The sequence below is a fragment of the Podarcis erhardii genome (genome assembly GCF_964252035.2).
Source record: "Podarcis erhardii genome assembly, chromosome: 1".
NCBI lineage: Eukaryota > Metazoa > Chordata > Lepidosauria > Squamata > Lacertidae > Podarcis > Podarcis erhardii.
In genome coordinates, this window is record NC_138497.1 from 41,520,851 (window position 1) to 41,529,830 (window position 8,980).

At 42.7% G+C, this 8,980-nt stretch overlaps 1 protein-coding gene and 1 long non-coding RNA gene across 3 annotated transcripts in view; one reads left to right on the forward strand and one right to left on the reverse strand.

Moving 5' to 3' along the window:
* Positions 1–3,721, reverse strand: part of FMN1 (formin 1) — a 153,431-nt gene extending 149,710 nt beyond the window's left edge. For both annotated transcript variants that reach the window (XM_081858606.1, XM_081858604.1), the window contains exon 1: positions 3,608–3,721. The gene's annotated coding sequence lies outside the window, so the exon portion shown is untranslated. The remainder of the gene's footprint in view (positions 1–3,607) is intronic.
* Positions 3,722–4,013: 292 nt separating this feature from the next.
* On the forward strand, positions 4,014–7,220 carry LOC309337292. Its single transcript, XR_014154154.1, has 3 exons — positions 4,014–4,130; positions 4,649–4,839; positions 5,839–7,220. It is a non-coding gene; the product is annotated as an uncharacterized lncRNA (long non-coding RNA).
* Positions 7,221–8,980: the final 1,760 nt, after the last annotated feature.

Genomic DNA, 8,980 nt, shown 5'->3' on the forward strand with positions numbered 1-8,980 from the left:
TGAAACTACCAAGAGGGCCTCCTCTTAACACCTGAGAGGGTCTGTAGCTACAAAGGGCGGGGCTCTCTCAGATATTATACTAGCATGAGCCTGGAAATGAACAGGCCAGCAATGCAGCTATTTAGAACTGGGGTTATAGGAGTTCTAAAGGAAACCTCAGTCAGTAATCTGGCTGCTGCATTTTGGACCAGCGGAAGTTTCAAAGTTGTCTTCAAGGGCAGCCCCACATGGAGCACATTGCAATAATCCAATCTGGAAATTACCAGAGCATGGAGTACCATGGCCAAGTCATATCTGTCCAAAAATCTGGAAGAATAAATAATTATGTTACAGGACCCCATGGACAGCATGAATTTCAAATAAAGTATGGTAAGTGTTAGTGCAGTTTGACTGCTACGTTGGAAGTCAGGTGAAACAACTACACCATGAAGCCTTTGTGTGTATGTATGTACACAGGTATCTATCAAAGGATGTATGACTTCACAAGACTACCCATCCCATACTTCAAACCCTGCTTTGCTATTCTGAGGAGGGCTTGTTGCTATTTTTAAAAAGCTTGGGAGAGGCAAATTTGACATGAGGCAATATTTGCTACTAGTCAAATATAGCTATTTGAATGGATAGCTGCTCTTATCAACAGATTTTAAAATGATGCTGCTATCTAATTCTGTGGGCTTTATGATGTTTTGATATTTTGGGACATTTTATTGTACTGTTTCTATTTCAAGTGTATAAAATTTATTGTTTACATTATAGTGTTTAATTTTGGTGTTGGGTTTTTGCAAAATGCTTTGTGATTTTTTTTCCCTTTATGAAAAGCAGTACACAAATTACTGAATGAACGAACAAATGAATGAATGAATGTGAGAAGCTCAGACCCATTCAGGAGGGCATCTTATCCCAATTTCCCAACAGTTGGCAATGTCATGGGGAGAAGGTGCAGTATTGCCCCCCCCCCCCCGTGTGATCCAAGGCTTCTTAAATTAATTTTGTGGTGTGCCACAGAATGGCTCTGCAGTAGATTGCACACTGCCAAACAAATATGAACAGTGAATCTTAGAGATCCCCAAGACCTACTGCAGGAGGAGATTGACAGTCCTGGGCCAGATAAACCATTACAGCAGCATATCTAATACACAGTCTTCCTAGTTCATTTGAATGATTCAGGTCTACTGCAAAACAGATGGGAAGTGGGTTGCACCCTTTGGCACATTAAAAAATGCACAGCATTGTGAAGTATATTCACCGAACTGGGCTGCCAAGGGTATTTTGTAAGCATGAGAAATCTTTCACCTTTCCGTACAAAATGACACATACCATCACAAGTGGGCAGGCTTGTATCGGAGAAGGGGAACCATCAGGACTGGGCCTAAACAAATTAGGAGTTTAAAGGTCATCACCAGCACTTTCAAGGGAGAAAAATCTGTCTTTCTCACATTTTCACCCCAGGCAAAGTTCTGCACATACATGTGTAGTGGATGGTTCACATACATGTGTAGTGGATGGCAGAACAAATGAAGATTCTGGCATTCTTTTAGAATGAATACATATCGATCTGGGATACTAGTTTTGAAATCGTACTTGGCAATGTATTCCATGCTTGGGCTGCTCGTGCACAGCAATGATGGGGGCAAATAGGAACCAAATTCTTCCTTAAGCTTCTCCTGGGGTTCTTGGTCCAGCCTTCCCTCTTGTCCATGCTGCTAGTGGGATAGGCCAGCAGGCTCCACCACAGACCAGGTGCATTCATTAGAGCAGTGTTTCCCAACCTTGGGCCTCCAGCTGTTTTTGGACTACAACTCCCATCATCCCTAGCTAGCAAGACCAGTGGTCAGGGATGATGGGAATTGTAGTTCAAAAACAGCTGGAGGCCCAAGGTTGGGAAACACTGCATTAGAGCTCCTGTATGCACAAGGGCAGTGGTGGGAAACCTAGAGGCCTCCCAATTTGGCCTGTGAGGCTATCTTGACTAAGCCACACCCACCTGCCACACACTTCATGTCATATATACGATATCAGGTGGGGTTGTGGGCACTGCCAATCTGAGCTTCCATGGGGCTCCACATGACTTGATGATCATAAGGGCTTGCAAGGGCCTTGTGCACAGCGCTTGACAGCACTCGACAAACATTGCTAGCACCTTATGGAGTGTAGCCATGTGGTTTCATTTCAAATCACCACGCAGGGGAAAACAGGACACCTGATGTCATTGTGACATCAGTTGATTGACAAGCAGACGGTCCCCCCACCATCAAACTTGATCATCCGAAAAGACCTTCCGAGTGTTGCAGCCTGAGTATCTGTATCTACAAAAATAGCTAACAATGGGAGTACTGTATCACTCTACAAGGCACTTCAAACTCGACATTGCTATTTTGCAGGTGGATTATCACGGTTTTTAAAAAGCTTGGGAGTGGTAAATTTGACATGCAGATGAGTAGGAGAGGGAGGCAAATTTGGCAAGAAGAAGAGTGGGAGAGGGAAGTGCTCAACTTCATCCTGGTCCACACATTTTCCACTTCAAATCCCTCCCCATCCCCTAATCTTTTCCCCAATGTGTGTTTCCTTTTCTTTTTGATCCCCATGGGACAGGGGAAGTGACACTCTACATTTGACACTCTACATTTTAGGATGCTTTGTTCTGTGAGGCACCTCAGTCTGTTGCTCCACCTTCAACTCTAACCACAGAAGGATGCCACATCATCCCCAGTGTTTATATTTTTTTTGGCAAAATCAATAAAGTATAAATGAGCCGGAGATAATCTTGACATACAGCAAGAGAGGCAAAACCAGGAACGCAGTTGCACATGATTCTTCCATCGATGCTCTTTTCACTAGACTGTCTAAAAAGTCCCTTTCCTTATGCTGACTTGCATTGTAGCAAGTACTTTGAACTTAGTTAGACTGGAAAGAGAGAAAAGCAGATAGACAGATATTGATATCTATCTGCTTCTAGTGTATGCACCTCAAAAATAATATTCACCAAGTCCGTCCCCCCCCCTTCAACTAGTTATTTGCGTGTGGTGCTCTATGACACCCAGGGACATGCAAATACTGCCATTCAAAGCAGGGCTGGCCTGCTGCCTGTTTCCCAGTGTGGCTCCCGTAGCACCTTGAGTGTTAATAGACTGCTGGAGAGACTGTAAACATTAATCATGTGCTTTCCGCTCTCTAGCCCACCTAGAGCACGAAGGGGATCCGCAGCCGCTTTAGGGAAGGCAAACTGTGTGCAGCTACCTCTTACCCTCTTCGGGTCCCGCGCTCGGCCAGGCTAGAGCTACAGTGGCAAGGAGGGGAGCCCCTTGTGCAGTTGTAATCGGTGATCCAGAAAGCCACATCATGCATTAGGAAATGCGGCTAATAAGAGCTGCAGGAGAAAGCCGGCGTGATGCAGGAAGGACAGGCGATGGCAGATGTTTGCACTGGGGGAAAAGAAAGGTGCTGACCGTACGGATTTCATCTCTTCCCTGGAGCTGAATGTCGATTTTTGGGGAGGGGAGCAAAGTCTGCTTCCTTCCCTCCATATCTTGGCAAGAGGCGACACTGCAGGGAACTTGGGAAGAGAGAGTTACCCCCACAGACAGACAAATAAAGGGTTGTTATTTACCTTGTGAGAAGTGCAGCCCGCTCCTGGGCTCAGCTATTGCCGCAGGTGCAGAGGAAAAGAGAGGATGCCCAGTCCTGCTTCTGCGGCTGCCTTCTGCTAAACTCACATCCCCCGCCCGCCCTTGGTCCCCAGGCAGTCGCTGCTGCTGCTGCTGCTGCTGCTGCTTCACATTGAACTCCCCCTTCCCCCTTAAGACGCGCTCGCCTTCCCGACCCATTCACAACCAAAGCGGCTGTGCGTGTGTGCGGCAGCTTCAACCAGGGAAAAAACTGACAGGGCCGCTGACCAATCTGAAGGCGGAGCAGTCCGCCGGCTTGACTAAGAGGCCAATGGCTCTGTCGCAGAGGACGCCAGATCAACCAATGGTGGGCGGGCGCAGTGGGTGACAGACCCCAGGATAGGGACACAGGCGCCCATAGCAGACTCCAGGAGACGTTTATGTATGAGGGCCTGTTCAGGAGCTGGTCACCACGCCTTCTTGAAAGGTCTCCCAGAGCACCGCTTCTTCCTGCTACTCCAGAGAGTATGTTTGTGCAGGATCTTTCTTCAGTTCATGCTAAAACACAAACTCACACAATAAACATTTTGAGAGCTTTTGGTTTTGGAATTGGGTTAGTAAATCCTCTCTAAAGGGTGATCTTTTAGTATTTATTTTATTGAACAGTCCACAGGATAGACACCCCCCCTCAAAGAGTATCAACACAAAAACACACTTAGTGGGTGTGCCTTGCCCCATAATTATTTATATGGTATAGAATGTGTAAGCTGTGTTAGGAAAAGTAACAAACAGGTCCCTCCCAAAGTAGCTGAGCGACTTATGGCTTAAAAAAATGTAAAGTACTTTCCAAGGTAAATGTGCAGCACTAACGACAATTCTCAGACCGCATTTCTTCTACATAAATTGATCTTGACATTTATAATCACCTAAAAAAGTTTAAAACAATGTATATATTGCTGCCTGTATGTTGACTGGTTTATAGTTTTTATTAATTCTCACAACAGTTTTTTTGAAAACACATTATTAGTATTTCCATTTTGCAGTGGGAAGCTGAGGCACAGAGAAAGTGGCAAGTCCAAAGGGGAACTTCAAGAACAAAAATTTAAACTAAAGACCACAGTGAAGAAAACCATAGTTAATTCCAGGTGTTGAATGGAGTTGTGGTTGCCACTAGTTCTGAAATGTGGTAGCTTCAAAGAGTTTGCAGTTCAGCACCAGGGACTACTCTTCAAGGGTAAATATGATCATTATTGTTAGCTGCCCTGGAAATACTAAAGTTCAGGATACATATTTGTAAAATAAATAACAGAGATGTTCGGATTGTGGCCATAGCCTCTAAGGCAAGCTTAAAATATTGCTTCTGGATATCGTAAATCCTTACGTTCAAGAGGGGTCTCTTGTAGTTTATTATTTTCCAAAGGAAGTGAACCACATACATTTATTCCTACAAAGAGAAGGAAAGGCAATGTGCAAATTAACCACTACAAAATGATTATGTCAATCAGAAATGTAGGGCACATGGAGAGCAAAACCTAATCTCTGAGAGGTTTCCCCTTTATCTGCACTCAGCTACATAATCAGCTTTTCATCTCAACATAGGATAAATGCAACCTGCCTGCTGCTTCATTTACCCTATATAGAGAGAGCTGTGGTAGAATTGTATGAATCAAATAGTCACAGAGTTTGAATGAAATTGCCTTATGTTCCCCCCAAAGCATCCCATCATTGTTTCCAAAGCTCTACAACATGCAAAATGTTCAAGTCTTTAATTGCATTTCAGACATCAGGAAGGTTACTTCCTAACAGTTCAGTCCTATATATATATTTACTCAGAAGTAAGTCTCAGTGACTGCTTACTCCCGATAAAGTGTGTGAATAGAACTGCAGCCCAAGTGAAGCATTTTTAGCTCCTACAAAGAAGATAGTTAATTGCCTAGAACTACAAGCCAATGGTATGTAATTCAAGGATAGCAGCAGTATTGATGAAGAGGAATTCTATGAATAATCTGGTTCAGTGAGCTCAAAATAAATCAGTACAACAGTTTAATTGAATAGGATTGAACAAGGTTGGTTCACTATGGATTCTTCTTTATGAAAATGAATTTACTGTTTTTCATGGAACACCATCTTTTGTAGAAATATTAACTTGTCTGTACAATAAGTAACAAAGCTCAGTCTATGTGCCTGATTAAAAAAAAATATGTAATTAACACAAGGTTCTTGTTTTCCACAGCAAACATCCCCAACCTCACTTAAAACTGCATTATGGGAGAGCAGCAGAGAGAAGAGTCAGAACAAGGAACAAGGAAAGTAGTTCTGCTTAAAGTCTGCCATAATAAGTTACTCTGTGTAAGAGAAAGTGATGGAGGAAGTGCACATCACTAAATTTAATAATCAGAGGGATTTATAAAAGGTAGCTGCATTTTCTTCTAATTTTAGAAAATATTTTCTCCTCATAGAACTTAAAATGCTGTACTCAGTAACGCCAGTGTAATTTCTTCCAGAATCAACAGGGATTTGGGTTTTATATATATATAAATTAGAGCAGCATTTGCACTCACTTGCTCAATACTAATCTAAGTTCAGCAATGGAATCCAGGAAAGTCACTGCCAGTCAATCTAGACCAGACATAGGCAACCTCGGCCCTCCAGATGTTTTGGGACTACAATTCCCATCATCCCTGACCACTGGTCCTGTTAGCTAGGGATCATGGGAGTTGTAGTCCCAAAACACCTGGAGGGCCGAGGTTGCCTATGCCTGATTTAGACTATGGCTGGGGAACCTGTTTCAGCCCAAGAGCCACACTGGGAACCTTCAGTAGGGTTTATACCCTCTTATGGATCAGTAACTGGTTAAGAAACAAGAAGCACAGAGTAGGAATAAATAGACAGTTCTCCCAATGCAGAGATATAAAAAGTGGAGTCCCCTATGAACTAGTATGGGGACCAGTGCTTTTTAACTTGTTCATAAATGATCTAGAATTAAGGTGTGCTGTGAGGTAACAAAGTTTGAAAAAAATGTTTGGAATAACTTTTTTAAAAAGACCAGAGGCATTTCTGTTAAGCATTGTTGGCAGGAACATCCCAAAGGCCTTTAGGGAGGTATTCTTATATGCAACGGCCGCAGCTCAGACTTTGGTGGCAAAGGGGTGGAAGGAACAAGAAGCCCCAACAATAACGGACTAGCATTACAAGCTACAAGAATTTGCTGAAACGGCACAGTTAACAAATACCCTGAAAGGCAATTCAAAACAAAAAATTATGAAAAAGTGGGATAGATATCAAACATATGTTCAAAAATACAGTAAAGGTTCGCTATCTTTGCTAGCATTTGATTGCTGTTGGAGTGAGACTGAGTTGAGAAATAAGATTAAGAGCACATATTGATATAGGAATGTATTAGATAATATGTAAAGAACTATACAATAATAAGAGTACATTCATTTCTAAAAAAGGAATATAAAACGGGAAAGACAGGAAGTCTAGTGTGTTGGTATGTATATGATTTTGAGGGAAAATTTTGTTTTTGTTTTATATCTTTGTTTTTTCCTTTTTGCTTCATTTTCTTTCTAGGTAAATAAAATTTGTATATAATTTTTGTATACATGTTGGAAATAATATTATAGTAAGTCCTGTAATGTAATATGACAATGTTTACCAATGTAATATAAGAATGTTAACAAATAAATTCAAAATTCAAAAAAACCACAAAAACAAAAATAAAGTTAGAAGAAGAAGAAGAAGAAGAAGAAGAAGAGAAGAAGAAGAGGAGGAGGAGGAGGAGTTTGGATTTGATATCCCGCTTTATCACTACCTGAAGGAGTCTCAAAGCGGCTAACATTCTCTTTTCCCTTCCTCCCCCACAACAAACACTCTGTGGGGTGAGTGGGGCTGAGAGACTTCAGAGAAGTGTGACTGGCCCAAGGTCACCCAGTAGCTGCATGTGGAGGAGCGGAGACGCGAACCCGGTTCACCAGATTACGAGACTACCGCTCTTAACCACCGCACCACACTGGCTCTCGAGTTGGAAGGGTGGGGTCATCTTGTCCATGGGGTCTGAAGTGGCAGTGACTGACTAGGAATGAGACCTTGGGGTCATAGTGGAGGGCTTGATAAAGACTTAGGGCTCATCCGCACTTCTGCTTGTCCTGTGACTTCTAGGCTTCTGTCTGTGCATGCCTCTCTTCACGCAGGTAAGCAACTTGCAACATCATATGCTTAAGTCAGGACGGATGGAACATTTTTATTGTTAATGTGAGCTGGCGATGCTTTTTCTTGTTGTTATATATACAAAATTTAAGCAAACAAATAATTGCTTCTACATCAGTGCTATGTTAGAGTAAAAAACAAAACAAGCAAAACCAGTTTCCCAACCCTGGTTTAAAATAATTTTAAAAATGAACACATACAAGTTTCGCATTTTAAATCACAAAAATCATCGTATAATCTCATGACTACAAAATAAAAAAGGTTTTGCTTCTGTCACTCTGGTGTTAAACATATTTAGGGGGCATGGTTGGAGAGAGGCTTGTGGGGCTGCATTCAGCCACTGAAGTTCCTGTTTCTGAGATACAGGATCCTGGAAGAGATACAACTTGAAAACTGCACACTCCAGGTTACAGGTCCTCTCAGGCCATTGCACACAAACACACCCTGGGTTCTTCAAGTGGTAGATATTACTTCTATTAATTCTTCTTCTTCTTCTTCTTCTTCTTCTTCTTCTTCTTCTTCTTCTTCTTCTTCTTCTCCTCCTCCTCCTCCTCCTCCTCCTCCTCCTCCTCCTCCTCCTCTTGCTTCCCTCACAGAGGTGACCCAAAGTGACTTACAAATGATGGTTGCACGGTCTGGGTCAGTACGTGTGAGGAAAGGCAGTCCTTGAGGTATTGGGGCTCTGAGCCACGCAAGGCTTTATAGGTCAAAACCAGCATTTTGAAATTAGCCTGGAAATTGATTGGTAGCCAGTTCAGTCATGCTAGATTTTGTGTTATCCGTTTGGACCATGCTGCCTCTGTCAGCAGTCTGGGCACTCTCCAACAGCTACAGGTTCTAAACCATCTTCAAAAGCAGCCCCATAAATCCACGTTAATTGTGTTTAGCTACAGGTGAGAATCAGGGGGGCTTGGCTATTCCCCTGCTCCATGCATGTTCCCCATATGGGCTTAGGATGGTGTTGCAGTTCAAAAGCAGAAGGATTAAGCATTAGTATTAGCATGCCTTTGGGAATCCCATGTTGGCATCATTTTAGTCCCAGCTTTTGAGTAAGGCTTTTGATTGAATATAGTCTTTGTCTGCCTTCTGGCATACCGTTCTCTGTGAATAACTACAATCAATGGGATTTTGATGTGCACAGACTGTCTGTAGTACTGCAGCATGGT